The sequence below is a fragment of the Argiope bruennichi genome, chromosome 2 (genome assembly GCF_947563725.1).
Source record: "Argiope bruennichi chromosome 2, qqArgBrue1.1, whole genome shotgun sequence".
Lineage (NCBI taxonomy): Eukaryota > Metazoa > Arthropoda > Arachnida > Araneae > Araneidae > Argiope > Argiope bruennichi.
Window position 1 is genome coordinate 102,908,642 of NC_079152.1, and position 17,616 is coordinate 102,926,257.

Here is a 17,616-nt window from a genome sequence, read left to right on the forward strand (position 1 = left end):
ACAGAGTCGCTGAGTCACCTTATGGGCACTAAAGCATATTTTTCTTAATTTATATAATATCTCAAGAGGTTTTTAACAAAATTTTCTCAGATTCCTTATGAACAAATCGGTTAATTAACAATGTTTAGTTTTAAATGCATCAAGCCCTAAAAAAATAAACAGAATCATTTGAAATAATCTGTCGAAAACATATTAAACCTTCAAAATCAAGCCTGTATCCGTTGAAAATAAATGTCAACAATCAGAACACAATGCGCATACGTGAATTTTCAACGCCAATTATGGTAACGCAAATGCGTGAATTTTCTACTCCAGAAGGGGTAACGCTATGGAGATTTGAAATTTTTAATTTCCTTTATTCTGTTTCATTTTAATTCAAAAGCACTTCAGAATGAATCTGAAAGATCGATTCATTAACAATGTTTAATTTTAAATGCATCAAACATTAAGAAAATAAACAGAATCCTTTGAAATAATCTGCCGAAAATTTCTTAAGCCTATTCTCGTTAGCGTGGGGAAAAAAAACTGAAGCCATACTCATTTGGCGGTGGGGAAATGAAAAGATTTTTTCGGCGGGAAAGTTAGTTTTTAATTAATAATTAAAAATCTAATTAAAAATTCAAAAAATAGCGACCCCAGTTGCACATTCCCGACCTCCAAGATATGTATGTGCCAAATTTGGTAGCTGTAGGTCGAACGGTCTGGACTGTAGAGCAGACCGTTCGACCAACACACACACACATTGAGCTTTATATAAGTAAAGATTGAGGATTTTTTTTTAAATGTTAAGTAACATTAATAAACTGTAAATATATAAACTGTAATAATTTTGTTTAAAAAAAAGAAATTTGGAGCTATAAAATTAAAGACAGATTAAGGTACTTAAGTTTATCAGGAAATTTTCCTAAAGGAAAATAAAAGCTTCCCTCTGTGTTTGCAAATTGCCGTACTTAATATTATTTTTTAAATTTTTTATAAATCAGTTCTAAATTATGTAAAAAAAATTGAAACAAGAATATTAATGACCTTTATTAAAAGATATGGCAGCACTATGTTGTTAATTCTTCATTTAAATTTATCTTAAAAATTTAGAAAATAATTTATTAAATTTCTACTTACTAACTGTATTCATTCAAAATATGGCCTGAATTGAATATCGCTGAACTATAAATTTAGAAAATAGTTCCTATGAAAGGACCAAGATCAGTTGAAGGTACATTTGGATGCATAGTTTTAGTATTTTTAAAAATCTCTAATGGAATCCATTCATTCTCATGTAATGCATATGAAACTCACTGAAATGACTTACCGTATATGTTTCACATATGTCAGCGCTAGAAACGAGCATATCACGAAACATTATTCGTTGTGCCTTTGGATATTAAATGGTATGTGACTAAATTAATTTCATTTGAAATTACTCAGACGATTTAACTGTGAATAGAATAATATATACTCCTGGGAATATACAATAATCGTCTGCTTCAAGATTTTATTTCTGGGGAAAAAAAGTGATACAATCCAGTATTTAAATAAAACAATTTGAAGAATTTACTAATTAATCATTTTTAGTTTTTGTACAAGATGCTGGAAAATGCGAATTTTTATTTAATATTCATATTTTTGCCTCTTTTCCTTTTAAAAATCATTTATATATTTTTTTCTACGGTTTTTCTTTGAAATAATGCAAATTTGAATACTGTTTTACATCTTTAAATGCAATTTTCTCAAATTCTAAATTTTGGTAAAATATTCTTACAAAAAAATCTTATAAATTAAAATCAAATACATATAGTTTTTAAAAAAATTTCTTATGATGATTTCTGAATGTATTGCGCAGTTTTTAAACTGCGGAATAAAAGAATATTTTTAAAAAAAATACATTTATTTTAGTGCTTTACATTGCGATTTTTTTAAATCGCATTTCATTTTATTTATATGTTGTTCATTTTATTTATATGTTCATTTTATTTATATATACCCTAGTATTTAAAGATCGGATTGAAACACGGCTTATATCTTACTTCAGAAACTGTGCAACATATTTCTTAAATTGTCTCCAAAATTTTGAACATATCACTTTATAACTTCTAAACTAGAAGGTTTTTATTTGTATAATTTTTTAGCCCTTTTTTTTTTCTTTTTTAAAAAACCATTTTTGATTTCTGATATATGAAAGTAATTTTCAATCTATTTTATTCAAAAATAAAGAATTCCATGCCATTTTTCAAAGCATTCATCTCAGCTATAGTTGCATGTTTACTATCAAAATTTAGAGAAAGGATTTCATCACTATCTATCAGCATTATGTACGCCTCATGTGAAGGCTGAAAAGGCGGTGTTTCATAAAACTATAATATATCGATGCGTGGTCTGTTTCAAGTTTAAAAGAGAGGCCATAATTTCACGTAAAGATGAAAACTTCTTTTTGGTTGAAAGGATAAAGACAGAAATGAACGTGAAAAAGTGAAGAAATATTTTTGGAAACAATAAATTAAAATCAATTCTGTAAGATAAAATTATATAAATCACTTCTGCTTCAGACTCCTGGTTAATGTAAAATGTCTTAGTAACGTAATTTTTTTTTTGTCATTGGTTATTTTTCTCAAGGAACAATGCTTTAATGATATTTCATAAAAAGAAAAACTATGCAAATGATTAATCTTCGATTTTTAAAAAAAGGATTTTATATTACTATATCATAAGCTGTAATAAAATCTGAAATTCAAGAGCTTCGTTTTAATTTAACTCACTTGAATTTAAAAATATGATTGAAAAACCATGCTAAACCATTTTGAAATTTACTTAGTTCACCCTTTTAGCAAATATTCTCTAGCAGGCGAAATTCCAACTCAAAACCAATAATTAAGGCTTCATTAATTAAAGTTCAAATAGATATATTGGAAGAAATAAGTTTACCTTAGTTTTGAAATTTTAAACGGTAGAAATAAAAAGCTTTCTTAAATGAAAAGTCCAATTTCTTGTAAACGAGTGGTTTAATTTATAGGCATTCCAGATTCATTACCAAAGATAAATAAAAACTAATATAAAATCGTTACTTTCATTGAATATGAATTAAAGATTAAAAGTGGTTAATGTTATCAGGACCAAACCAGTTCAAAACTTTTTTTTTACGTTAAGGTACTAAATTGAAATGTAGTAAAAGAGAAAAGTGTCAAGGATCATCTAAATATTTCAAAAGAGCGTATAATGAGCTGATTAATATGAGCTGATCATTTTTTTAATTACAATATTTTTGCTTTTTGCATTTACCACTTTTAGTTTTCAATTACTTCCCTTGATTGTATTTTCCAACGTGATTAGAATACATTTGAAATTTATGATAATTTTATACAATCAATCATTGCATTATTCTGATCAAAAATATATCCCAATGTATGCTGTTAAGAATTATTGAATACTGTAGCGGTTACATAACTCTATTACCTTGTATTTTGATACAACAGAGGACACTATCTTATTAACGTCAAGGTATATTTCTCATAATTCTTCTTAGGTGTCATTATTAGCTTCTATTCTAAGCGAGTGTCGAGTATTTTCGTGCCCGTGTTTGTTTTGTCTTGTGAAATGTGGAAACTTAGAAAATAATTAAATAACTGCTCCTGAAACACGTCTATTATTTTCATCTACCTAATAATGAAGTAATAAAAAGTCTCGTTCCTCTACATTATTATTTAGTATATAAGATAATATAATTTAATTGGATTCTAAATCTTTTTTTTGCGAATAAAATGGAGAAATATAAATTTAAAATATCTTAAATTTCATATTGAACTCTCCATTTCAATGCATTAATTCTTAATTGGAAAATATTTTAATGATGTGCATTTACTTTTTATACATATTTTTACGGAAAGAAATTTAAAAGAATTTGAACCTCTGTGCTAGATAAAAATAATAGAATCTCTATCATAAAAATTGTAAAAACATATCTCTGTAAAAAGATTAAACTGCGATTATGTTAGCCTATAGGTTATTACTCTCTAAACCCCATACAGTTGAATTATTATATGAAATAATTCAGCAGAAATTTGTAGACAATCATGCTAAATAAAAACTCAATGAAATTTTGGTGGATGCTTTTAAAAATTGAATAAAATTCAATTAATTCATGGATGATTTTAAATATATGCAGAAAAATACTATTTCAAACTTGATATCAATCAACTATAAAAGGGTAAATAAAAAGTGATATTAATTAAATCTTTATGGTGTAAAGATTCAGCCTATTTTCAGAGCGAAGAACTGCATGGAAACATTATTTATTTACGATTTATAGAGCGAGAATTCACGTAGGATAAAGTTTCTGAGCAAGGCTTTCAGTAATTTAATATTCTGTGAACGCGATACACATAAAACTTTAAGTCACGAAATGGCAAAAGAAATATATTTAAAGAAAAGGGTAGAAAACTCACAAAATCAATCGTCAAATACATTGCTCGGAAAAAGCATCAAAAGAATCAGAAGTTTAAACTCAAGTTCGAAATAATCGTGTTTTATCGCTTGACTCTTTTAGGGCCTCAATTGAAAGCAATTGGAAATAACATGTCTCTTAGTCAATAGCAAGGTATTAAATGAACTAAGATTCTTAAAAGTGGCAATGTTAAGCTTGACTATAGTGTTACATCAAAAATCCTGTAATAAATGAGAAGAAAAGTAATTTTTATTATTTATTACAGTTTTCAATGGCACGATACAGAATTCAAGCTTAATTGTTAATCTACCTGGAAAGAAAGCTATTTCCTTATTAAGACAAAATCTTGAAACTACATTGATCAAAATACAAAGCTTTTTGAACCTTTTGAATTTAGTTGAATTAAAAGTTAAAACTTAAGTTATTTTTATGTTGAAGTTAAAGAAAAGGATTTCAGGTAGACATTAAACGCTCAGGTTACCTGAATTCTCGATTTCCTATATTTTTGTCAAATTTAAAAATGATCAAATTTTTTATTTAAATTATTCTTGTAATGGATAATAGTCATTCTTACAGCCCACAGCTATTCGAAATACAGAAAACTCTTACAGATGTCTCTATTTTCTGTCAAAATATTTGTGAGTTGAAAAGTAAAACTACTTTTTGTTTCTTTTTCTGTACCCTATTAGTATATCTTTAACTAAAATAGGGCTTTGACACGATATTTATTCTTTTTATTTGATGAAAAATGCTGTATTTTTCGAAAAAAAAATTGATTTTGCAGAAAACTTATGTAAACGATGGGGAAAATTATACTATGATACATAAGAAGTTATTACTATATAAAGGAACATATTTCTTTGTATCAAATTTATCTTCTTGATTCAGACCTAGAATATTCCTGGATTTCAATCAATTGGAAATATCAGAAAAAATTATTTTTATGAGCATTATATAATTTTTATTTGATTCTAGTATTGATTAGTATATAGAAATTCTTTTTATTGTTTTGAAAGGTTTAACTTTCTTTAAAAAAATAATTTTATCAGTAATTTTGATTTAACTTTAAATTAAAGTTGATAGAATTAAATGATAGATTAAGATAAAATAAATGATAAAATTAAAATTTTTTTGGCGATTTTTTCTATTTAATTGTGTTTGATTTATTTCATTTTATGCATTTTTTATAATCTACAAGTAAGGATAATTATCGGTTTCTATTTATTTAATGCATATCCATGCTAATAATGGCAATTTTCATAGTTTATAAATTGGACTTAGAACTTATTTTTTTTAAAGAATGCGCTATTTGATAAGTGAATGGAATTTTTTATTAGTTTTAATAACGTAAATATTATTTAGTTCATTTAGTATTACTTAAACTTTTGCAAAACTAAAAACTTTAGAATTTTTTCTACTTAATATTTTAATATTTAGTATCGCTTAAACCATGTTTTTTTTTTAGAAAAAACATACATAAAGAAAAATACTTATGTAAAAATATCCACTTTTGATACTCGAATAAAATAAAAAAAAAGAGTGTTAAAAAATTAATAACTCTATGTTGGCGTTAAAAAGTACGAGGATATGAACAATGTCAAGGAATTTATATAAATAATATTAATTGTTAATATTATTATTAAAAAGAATAACAATTCTCATTGCAGATTACGGATAATAATTTAATCTTTAAACCTATAAAAATGGGACTCCATTTATAAAAAATAGATCTTTTCCAAATAAAATATCCGGCAATATCTGTCACCAAAATGGTAGCGATATCTCTAATTCTATGTGTAAGCTTAGCATTGATAGTTACCTTAGTAATTTGGTACAATTACTTATTACCGATTAAAGAGCTGAAATTACTTTTTAATCATTAGAAAGTTTATAATATACCATCCTTTATTTTTAAATGTTATGCGGGATTCTTTAACCATTGGAAAGTTTATAATATACCATCCTTTATTTTTAAAGGTTATGCGGAATTATTTATCTGCTTCTAACTTTAAACTTTCATTAAATGTACAAACATTTGTTGGTGCTTGAAAGCAAATAAAATTATTCTTGTTCATACAAAGAGTAATACTATAGACTGTAAAATTTATTGATTGAGTTTACTATTGCAGTTTTAACATCTTTGTATAGAATATTTGAACACCTAGAGTATTTCAATGCATGAAAGTTTTCACACCAAGTTAAAAAAAATAATCTCATCAGCTGAACATTTATTCATTGATAAGCACTTAATTATTCACGAATTTATTTTGTTTAATGAAAAAAAAAATATTTCTTCATTTGAAGATGGCTTTCAATTTGTTATTTATGGCTTATTTTTATAAGGCCATTGATTTAATTAATTTTCATATTCCTTTAAGTAAATTTAATATTATTGGTTTCCAAATAGTTTTACTAATTAAATTTATTTTAATTTAACTAATCAGACATCGTTTATTTCAATAATGCTGATTGTCATATGTTGATAAGTGTTTCTGGAATTCAATAAGGTCTTAATTCTCGATCTTCACTTTTTATTTTACTTATTAATGACAATAAGTTGCTTCTTAATAATTAGGAATGCCGCAATCTTAAGTATACTCGAAAATCTCACTATGTCTTTTACTCTTATTAAATCAATACTCTAAGTACATTTCACTCAATTTCAGATTTTAATTTTTTTTCTCATGAAATTCGATTATTTTTAAGTCATACTGATAGTGTAGCTTAAAAAGTTTATAAATAAATTTGAATTTCTTAGTATAGAACTAAGAATTATTGTAATGTTTTGAAGTTTCTTTATTTTAATACTATAATCATTTTTAGGATTCTTAATGTAAAAAGAAAATTGAAGTTCTTGAGCAAATATAAACTAAATTAGTTTGTTTTACAAAAATGATCTCTTTTATTCACAAGATATATTTTCAGTTTACATTGAAATATTTGTGTCTTTTTCTTGTTTTTCTTTATAAAGTCATTAATAATAGAATTAATTATGATGAGATATTAGACTACATGCATTTTGCTGTTCCGGCTAAAATTCTAACAATCGGTAGAGAATATATTTATCAAATTTAATTATGGAGATGAATTTTTATCAGACAGATTTATATAAAACATTCAACATAAGACTGCTGAATTTTTTTTTTAAGTTCTTTGCTGATTTTATAATTAAATTCTTGCAACTTTTATATTCTTAGATGATTTTTTTAATGTTTTTTATACTAAATAGGTTCAGCTTTTAAATTTTGCATACTTTTTTCATATTGTAGTTCAAATTTTTAAATCTTTGAATTCTTAATATATTTATGAATTCTCGATCCATTAAATACATATCAAAATCCTAATATTCTTTGAATAATTTTATAATTTACTATTTAGAATTTTCATTTCTTGTGTGTTTGATGGTCATTTTCAATCCTGATTTGAGGCGCGAGTGTTAAAGAAGGTATTTGAAATTGAAAACGGATGGAAGTGAATAAAATGTCTAAGAAATTAGATTTGTAGAAATAGATAACTATTTAAAATACTAAAGATTAATAAATTAAACCAAAACTTTAGATTTCCTTTGCTTTTCAAATTGCAGTTCAAATTAAAATGAGCACATTCTGTACATGATAGGTAGAAGAAGGGGGTATTTTTTAGGAGATTAAAGATTAAATTTAGTATTTTTTAAAATATTTTTGTAATTAGAATTTGTCGCAATCATAGTCATTTAAATTTTCAAAACTTCACATGGACCCTATCATAAATATCGAAAGCCGAATCTTCCCTGATTCATTCCGAATGTCGGTTTCTTTGTACTCTATAAAATAACTCAGTATTTAAAATTATTTTCAACTTACCCTTTAAAAATTGAATATATTTATTTTTTAACTTGAGCGATTATAATTTAAAGCCAATTTCAAGATAAATCAGTAACAACATTTCAATCTTGACCGAAATGTCCAAATTTTGTACAATTTCGGCTAATTAGAGATAACCTTATCTTAATTGAACATTCCACTTAAGAAAAATATCATTAATGTTTTTCATAATATCATGTTCCATTTCATTTCAAAAACTGTTTCCTATTTCTCATGCTCCAAATCATTGGCATTTGAATACCTATACTCCAACTTGATGAAACAGTTGTGCAATTGAAGTACGTTCTGTGAATATCGAATTAACTTTAAATGTCAGAGGTCTAAAATATCATTAATGTTTACTCAAAACTAGTGCTTCGTTTAGTTATATACCAAAGTGGCATTTCTCCGTTAAACGAAGAAAAAAAAATCATTAATGAAAGTGCTTCAACGCATGTTATCCCTTAATCTCTGTTTTCCAACCTAGATCTGTTGCATCGATTTTGCCAAGAGTTAGTAAGCCAGAAAATTTAACAATGCTTCTCATCCCCCGGATCAATACTTTCCACCGAATTTCAGACAGGGATGGTACTTCCTGGTACATGCATTCAAGTCTCTATCGACCAAATTGAACTACACGGTCAGGAATGAAACAAGGAAACTGTTCCTGGCGGCTGTAGAACATCACCATTAACAGTAAGGCGAGTTAAGTAGATTCGTGCTTCTCTTGTAGACGACTACAAGAGAAGCACGAATAAAAGGCTGTTGTAACTCCTTTTTTGCTGAAGGTTAATGTCTCGAATCTCAGAGATGCTATATAATATTTGAAAGCTTAATTATCTTTTGCACGCTATTTACTTGTATTATTATAAGTAGTTTCTTTATTTCTTTCTTATTTCAAATTGTCGAATAAAAAAGATACATGGGAATTGCAGCTGCCTAAGTGGAAGGATGGAAATGTTACGAAGTGGTGAATCCAATTGAATTGCTAGTTTATCAGTTCAATTGAAAGCGTAGAGAAATGGATGTTGGTTTAAGTGTTAATCTTGTCGTACACGAACGTACAAAGTTATGAAATCTCTTCCCATTTAACTTACTTTTGTTTCAAAATTAAATGGTAATTTTATTTATACTAAAACTTTAGATGAAGATTTTAAATGCATGAAATTAATTTTGAAATATAAAGTAGTAAGACAAAAAGTTAATTATTAAATGATTATCCAAGAGTCATTATATTTAACATTTATATTAACTATATATTAATAGAAACCAGCTGTCTTTGGTACCTAGGTGATTTGACGGTAGATTGCTTGCGTTTAGTTACAATGTAATTCATATTCGTAATAATCATCTTAATAAATCCTTAAACAAGTATTTATTAGAGTGAAATTAAGACGAACATTTGAAATGTGATATTTTAAAAGCCTTTCACCTATTCTATTCATTTTGGCATTCATCTGCCTGATTACGTGTATGCGATCTCAATTAAAATGTGAGTTTTATTTTAAAATAGTAAATAATATTCAATTTATCAAAAGTTGTACTTTGAAAATGCTCATAAAAATGTATGGATGGTAAGTAGAATCACATTCATAATATAAGGGTATGCTATAATTTTTACGGAGTTGTAATTTTTCATATTTTTGAAAAATGACAAAAAATTGTTTAAAAATTCAAATTTTTCAGTTGTAGGAAAAAAAAATTATAAATTTCTACGTTTCTTTTTTACATCACGTGAAAACATGTTTATTCTAAACCATTTCTTTCAATTCCTTTCGGGGGCCGCGGTGATCTGGTGGTAAGGTCTTGGCTTCGGAACCGGAGGGTTTCAGGTTCGTGACCCGATTCCACCGAAGAACCGTCGTGTAAGAGGGTCTGTTACACGTTAAATCCGTCATGACCAAACGTCCTCCCGCTGGTGTGGTGTGGAGAGGGGGGTGCCAACTCAGGTGCCGTCCTCGTCATCTGACCGGGGTTCAAAATTACGAGGTCCGTCTCAAAATATCCCTAGTGTTGCTTCAAACGGGACGTTAATATAACCAAATCAAACCATTCAATTCCTTTTGTATTGATTTTTGGATATACTCTTTCTTGCTGAAAAATGTATGTTGCATTTACTTATAGGAGAGTTATGCCAAAAAGTATCAGCTATCATTATATTCTATTTAAGAAAATATTAAATTATATTTTCTATATATCTATGATATATCAATAGCGTAGAAATATTACATGTAACTTGTCTTCACTAATATGAAATTACATTAGTCAATCGGCACAGTCCTTTTAAGTAAAGTTTGGCACATCTACATTTTTGCCTAGTTGTAATCCTTTTTATGACCACATATCATTAAATTCCAGTGCAGATATTCAAGTATAGTTTGTTGCACGATTCAGATCCAATACATATATGTAGTTAACAATCTTATAAGACATAGAAAAAAATAATCCTTATTAGACATCAGGGGCTACTATCTTGCAACAAACGAGATAGGTATTCTTATATGGAAATGCTAATAATTCGGAAATATCTTGTGACAAATAAAAGAGCTGTACTTTGAACTATAAATTGCCCAAAGGGGAACTTCTTCTTTGTGCAACAAATTCTTCAATCAAATTTTAGAAGAAAAGCATACCATTAGCGTTAGTACAAGGATTACTATTTAGTGGTGTTTGTTTTCAAACAATAATAATCATTCAATCAAATGACATATCAAAACAAGAAGGTCGAATATCAATATTTGACCAAATTTTTAGATCTTCTTACTCGTATACCGAAGAAATATTCTCTAATAACTCGTATTCCGTAGTTAACTTGGAGGCTGCAAATTAAGGTTACAGATGTTTAGCGAGCAACACTGCTTAAATAACTCTGTTATTATTTGTAATTATGTTTTTAACCGAAATATTATAATACAGCTCTGTCTGAAATATTCAATTTCTGATTTTTCCCTAAATAAAAAATAAATAAAAAAAATTTTCGTGCTAATAGATAAATGTCTTTAAGATACTGGAGAAAATATTTTTCCCCAGCATGAATTTTGGTTAATTTAAATATTTAGTTTCAACTAGAAAAAGAATAAATATTGGAAAATATGTTTAAAATTATATGAAAGATTACAAAACATTTTTAATAATTGATTTTGTTACACTTTTTAGAGTTTTACCTTCTAACTAATATGTTTACATTGCTTTTACAAATGTGATTCTTTTATTTATTGTAAAAGGAAATTCTTCAGAAGTTTATTTTTTTAAATATTTAAATCAAATTAATCTTTTTAATAAGAAATATTTATTAATAAGTAGATGTATCGGGATATTAAAATCAAATTTCGGATAAATAATCAAAAGTAAGAACCTATTTAACGACTTATCCTAAATGGTTGGTATTTTTATTCATCTAAAACATATTAGAGATGCAAATAAACTTTAATCCTACTTTTATTTGAAATAAAATATTTTTCTTAACTTTTTTCAAAATGAAATATTTCTAATAACTAGTTTCTTAAAAGTAAATTTCTGGGGTATTCCGGATATTTGATCTCAATTCAGAACAATCCTGGACAAGGAAAAAAAATCTAAGTTATTTCTTTAAATTCGGTTCGTGTAAACCCATCAGCATTAATATTTTATAAACAAATTAAAAATAATAGACGATAAAATACAGAAAAATTATTATTAAATATATCTGTATACAATTTGATTTTTAATTAATTAAAAATGAGGTCAGACATGTAATATAAAATAGATTATATAATAATATAACATTTATTTACTGCTGATAAACTTGAAAGAACATTTATCAAACTAATATGTAAAATGTATGCTTACATTTTGTAAAACATCGACATCATGCATCATCGAGTAAGAAAAATTATCTGATCTGACAGCAAAGCATAAAGGTGCTTGCACTTTGATTTCCATGAGAAACTATGCGTCATCATGTGGTTTTGTTGTAAAGTGATTTCATTCTTCTTGGAAATGAGTGTAGCAGTCTCATTAAAGAATATATTCCAAAAAGAAATTTCTTTTCTTGAAATATTTTGATCTGCATTATCCTGTGTTTTTTTAAACCCCTTTTCTTGAGGAATGCAAGACAAATTTAATTACAATCTTTAGCTATCGTCTTACTCAAAACTGCTTGTCACGTTAGTTTATTTCAAAGTAAAGGTAACTCGGGTAGTTAATTCTATTATGTTATTTCTTTGATGTTAAGTGATCTTCAGTAAGTATACTTCCACTTATGATTGCAAAATATAAATATGTAATAAAAATAGCCTATAACGTATAAGTAAAGATGCAGTGTTTTACGATGAACTACAACGAAACAATGGATTTATTGATATTTTTGGGAATGGGACAATAAAGGAATTAATTTTCACTTCACTTTTTAATTCCAAAATATATGCTGTATTTCCATTGAAATACAGCATATCACAATATTTTCCTTCAGTAATATATTATGATGAATGATTTTTTGAGGAATATTTCTTCCTAAAATTTGATAGAATATACGTTTTGTAGCAAGAAAGACTTATATCAACAATCGTAAATGCGTCATGTCCTTTAGAAAAAATATATGTGAGTGAAAATATTTTATTAAATTAAAACCCTGAAAAAAATTTTAAAAAATGCCATTTTTGCACAATTTAGGAATTAGAATTTTCAAAAAATTTTTTCCATCTTAACACTTTACGTATTTGAGCTATTTCTTCCTTTTCCAGCACCCTTCTATTCTAAAAAGCTATTTCTAGATAAATTAAGCTAAATTTGCCGCCTTTACAGTTTGAAAATTGTGTCCCTTTATGGAGATATTAAAAGTTTTACCATACAATATTGAAGAAAAACTATTCAAAGATAATCAAAATAAGAACAAAATCGCTTCTAATATCATACAATAATGCAATTAAGGAATGAACAACCACTTCATGGATTTTTATTCACTATTTGAAACTATAGGAATGGATGGAATTGAATTATTTTTCATAGCGATTAAGGGATGAACAATCATTTCATGGATTGTTTTTCACTATTTCAAAATCTATGAATGGCTGATATGGAATTTATTTTTCTATAAAAGATAGAACTAACTCCAATCCGTTTCTAAGTAGGCAGCTTGTCTTACAAAATTAATTTTGGAAAGAATCTGAATTTTTTCTTTAAACGTTTCCGATTATATACATTTATAAAAATAAGCACTGAGAATCCAGTTGTGCATTCTATAACTGGGACTAAATATAGTTTAAAAACATAAATAAAAAGAAATTGGGAGTTAATAAAATTTATAGGCTAATTTATGTGAAAATTTCGCAAAATTTTCCTCAGCTTTTAGCACCTTGAGAAGCACTTTAAAGTGCTGTTGCTTCTTTGTTGTAAAATTCCAACCACCTAGATACAATTTTTCTTAAAACTTAAAGGGGGCCATAAAATGACCATAGAATTGAAAGAATTTTACAGAGAACATTAACTTACCAAAAGTCATGCAGGCAGTTTCATGCTCTATTTTGATGGCCAGCGAAACGGCTGCATTATTTTTAGATTGGATGCGGCCGACTGTGCCTCGGAGAGCTTTACGCGCAAAGCAGATCGTTTAGGAGAATTACGATCGGTTTCTCGCTGGGGAAATTTACGAGAGAAAGGCTCTGCAAGTTAGGAGGTATGTTGAAAACCAGATGTCTCGTCAAAACTGCTATAATTATCCAGCCAGCCAGGAAGGGTCTGGGAGCACAAAGCCACATTTCGAAAGAAAGCAAATTATTTATTTTTCAACTTTTCAATATCCGGATACTAAAACGCTCAAAAAAGGAAACCAGTGTGTAATAACGTTTAGGAGCCTTTTGTTTGTTTTCTGTTCCGAGCTTGTTTTTCAACGTTTAAAGATGTAACGTTAAAAGCATGCTTAATGTCATGTGTTATGTTCGGCTCATTTATTCTAATTTCCCAACAGCTGTTTCAAACAAGCGCCTAATATTATTTTATATAGATTCACAGCAGATTATATTTTTTTATACAAGCCGACTAAAGCTTATTTATTCTAAAATAAAAAATAAATTGCTTGATTCCATTGTAAATATTGTCTTTTTAGTATATCGTCTGAAGTAACCAAATGTTCTCGATTTGCCTTCAAACTATGCCATTTTTAAACCAACGTAAATCAATTTTTGTATATTGTTAGTTATAAGTGATATATTTAGTAACCCTGAGAATCTGTATATAAAAAATCCAATAAATAATTTTACATCTAATAATTTTAAAGAATGGTTAGTTAAAAGTTTAATTTAAATTTAACATTTAAATCCTGCTCAAAGCTGTCTGCAAATAGAAAGAAAAAATAAGAAGCATCTAGAAACTGCTTATGATAGTATCTTAATTAGATACTCTTGACCAGTTAACTGTTTTTGCCGAATATATTGGTTGGTCATGGAAAAAAAGTAAAGCATTTTGCATTATGACGAGTTTATTCAATGAGAATCATTTTATTTATATGATAACTGTTTAATTATTATTATTAGATATATTTTAATTAAACAAAGTATGGTTTGGGATTAATCCTTTACCTAAAATAAACATAGAACTTTCCTTGCATATTAGATTACTCAATAGATGGCGCTGGGAGACTACAATTATTATTTACCTTCAATACGTTAGCTTTGTGTTTTTGAAAAGCGGGAATCACAATCGATAGCATAAAATTTCTTTCCTTTTGATTTTTTTATTTAATGGTTTAGTGTTTATTGTTATTTTGTTATTGTATTTTTACTTTTTAGTGGTTATTTTCTTCTAATTTGTTGTTTTGTATTGTCCTTTCTGTTAAAATGGTATATCTCTTAGGCCTAATTTCAAGGAATTTTCGGGTCACGGGGAATCATTATTAGACTTTCTTGTCTGAATTACCTCACGGAAAAAATCACTTTTTTTGAATCCCTGCCTGAGGGTGACCCTTGAAAAAGTCTTCATGTCGGAAAAGTCTTCATGTTCACGGGAAGGGTTGTACCACGACCGGTGATGGCCCTTTAGGACTCAATCCTTTCCGGCAGTGTTGCTGTCGCGGTGATCCCATCAGTCTGATTGAATCCGAATGTCTTTATTTAGACGTTGGAGGAGTACCCTTGTGTGGTTATATAAGATACTCATTTGATTTAATATAATATGGAAAGCAATGATCTATTGCAGATATTAAAGACAATTCACCTCACTTTCAAGGATATTAACGAAGGTTTCTATACAAATAAATTTGAGTCCGTACAAAATTATACAAATAATACCATTGTTTCCCCAAAGTTAAAGGCAATTATAATTATAGATCATAAATTCAGATAAATTTCACAATTCAAATACAATTTTCAAAGAAAAATATTGCCTCCTTTAAAAGAAAGCTTGTATAAATAGAACTTGTTACTTTTTGATCTCTGAAAATCCTTGGTCGAAAATGAATTGCATTCGTGTTATTCAAGACCAATAATATGAAAGGAAAATAAGTCGCGTGGGGAAACAGCAAGATTTCTTTCCTATTTGTTATACTTGGATTCTTAAATAAAATGGCGAACGTTACTATTCGGGAGATTTTTAAAATGTTTTTTTTTTTTTCTAACAGACTATTTCGAAGATTGATATACTTCAGTTTTTGCCCCTAAATTGCATTAAAGCATGTGCTTGGTAGATTACTTCTTTTATTTCTCGCCCTTGTTGGGTATATTTATTTTATTTATTGTATGTTATATTGGATTTATCATTTGGGGAAGAAGATTCGAAAGAAAATTTTTTCAAAAAAAATACATAAAAATGTAAAGATTTCCTTCTCATTGCGTATGCTTGGTTTTTGGATAAATTGTTGAAATTTACTATTTAACTCTTTCTAGGGCCGTGGGAAGTATGCTTTCCACCAAATTTATCAACCTTTGTATGAAATTGTGTAGGTTGACATACGTTCTGACACATTTTTTTAGTAAGTCAAAAACTTAGATGCTTCAGTTCTTTATCTCAGACAAAATGATGTGTCTTGATTTGTTACTTAATTATTAATTAAACAAATAAATTAATTATTCAAATTAAATTTATCTAATAAGCTAAATGAATCCCTTTTCTTATTCTAATTTCAAGCCTAAAAATATTTTAATATATGACTAGAAAAAAATGGCCCTTTTAAGGGTTAAAATATTTCTATCTATTTCTTTCAAAGTTTTTGTGAGAAAGCTGAAATATAAGAAAAATGAATCAGTCTAATAACAGGAATTAATTTATTTTATTTTCGTTAATCCATACATCATTTGAAATCAGTCAAGATAAAAGATTATGCTTTATATAATTCAATAGTATAACTTTTAAAATTTTTATATTCTGTTAGCCTCTCAACTGAATATTACATGAACGTTTTTTTTTTCGGAATTTTGCTACAAAATTTTATTTTTGATAAGATGACTAGGACAGTTTTGTGGGGAATTGTCTTATTCTTCAACCAAAGAGTAAATTTCGAAAAAATGTTTACATCATTTTTTGTTTAGAAATATTTATATTAATTCTCAATAATTCAGTAAATCCATCTCACCGATTTCCTTTATCATTATCCCAATATTTTCCCAGGATAAGAAAACCAGAGAAAATATTGGAAGGATAATAAAACTTTTTTTTATCAAAAAAGTCTGCCAATAATGAGATGGATAATCAAAGAGCATTTGGAAACGAGTGTGCTAGGGGATATATTTCTATACTGTGTGTGTGTGTGTGTGTGTGTGTGTGTGTGTGTGTGTGTGTGTGTGTGTGTGTGTGTGTGTGTGTGTGTGTGTGTGTGTGTGTGTGTGTGTGTGTGTGTGTGTGTGTGTGTGTGTGTGTGTGTGTGTGTGTGTGTGTGTGTGTGTGTGTGTGTGTGCGCGCATCAAACGCTTTTGAGTTTAGATTTTCCCCTCTTACTTGTTGGCGGAGTTACATGTACGTAATTTAATTTTTTTGTAGCATTTATAATTTTGTTTGCTTTCCAAGTAAAATAATTGTAGAATCTTACTTTCAACGCCATTCCCTTCCGATTTGTATTAAATATATTATCCTTATGGTAAATTGGCCAATAAAATGCACGGTGAAAAGAATCTTATACTTCCTTTTGAGCTTGTCATAAAAATCACTATTTGCCATGGGCATTTTTAATTCTTTTATAATTAAGGAAAAACATCGCGAGACGCACTAGAAAAAATAGGTGGTGGTCAAAGTGTCTGTTACTTCTTTTTAAATGAGTAAGTCATCTTTGTCTTACAGGAAAGTGAATGTTACTGTCTTCTTGTAAAATAATGCAACATCTCATAATGCGCATAAGTGAAGGAACTGCTTAGTGCTCATTTTGATAAGGATCGG

The 17,616-nt window shown here is 27.7% G+C and overlaps 1 protein-coding gene across 2 annotated transcripts in view; it reads right to left on the bottom strand.

The window, feature by feature from the left end:
* The window catches only part of LOC129961955 (uncharacterized), a 375,815-nt gene that overhangs the window by 235,235 nt on the left and 122,964 nt on the right, over positions 1 to 17,616 (bottom strand). The window contains exon 1 of one of the 2 annotated variants that reach the window (XM_056075605.1): positions 13,747 to 13,859. The exons of the other annotated variant lie outside the window; for it this stretch is intronic. The gene's annotated coding sequence lies outside the window, so the exon portion shown is untranslated. Of the gene's footprint in view, positions 1 to 13,746; positions 13,860 to 17,616 lie in introns of those variants that run through there. 2 annotated transcript variants of the gene reach the window in all.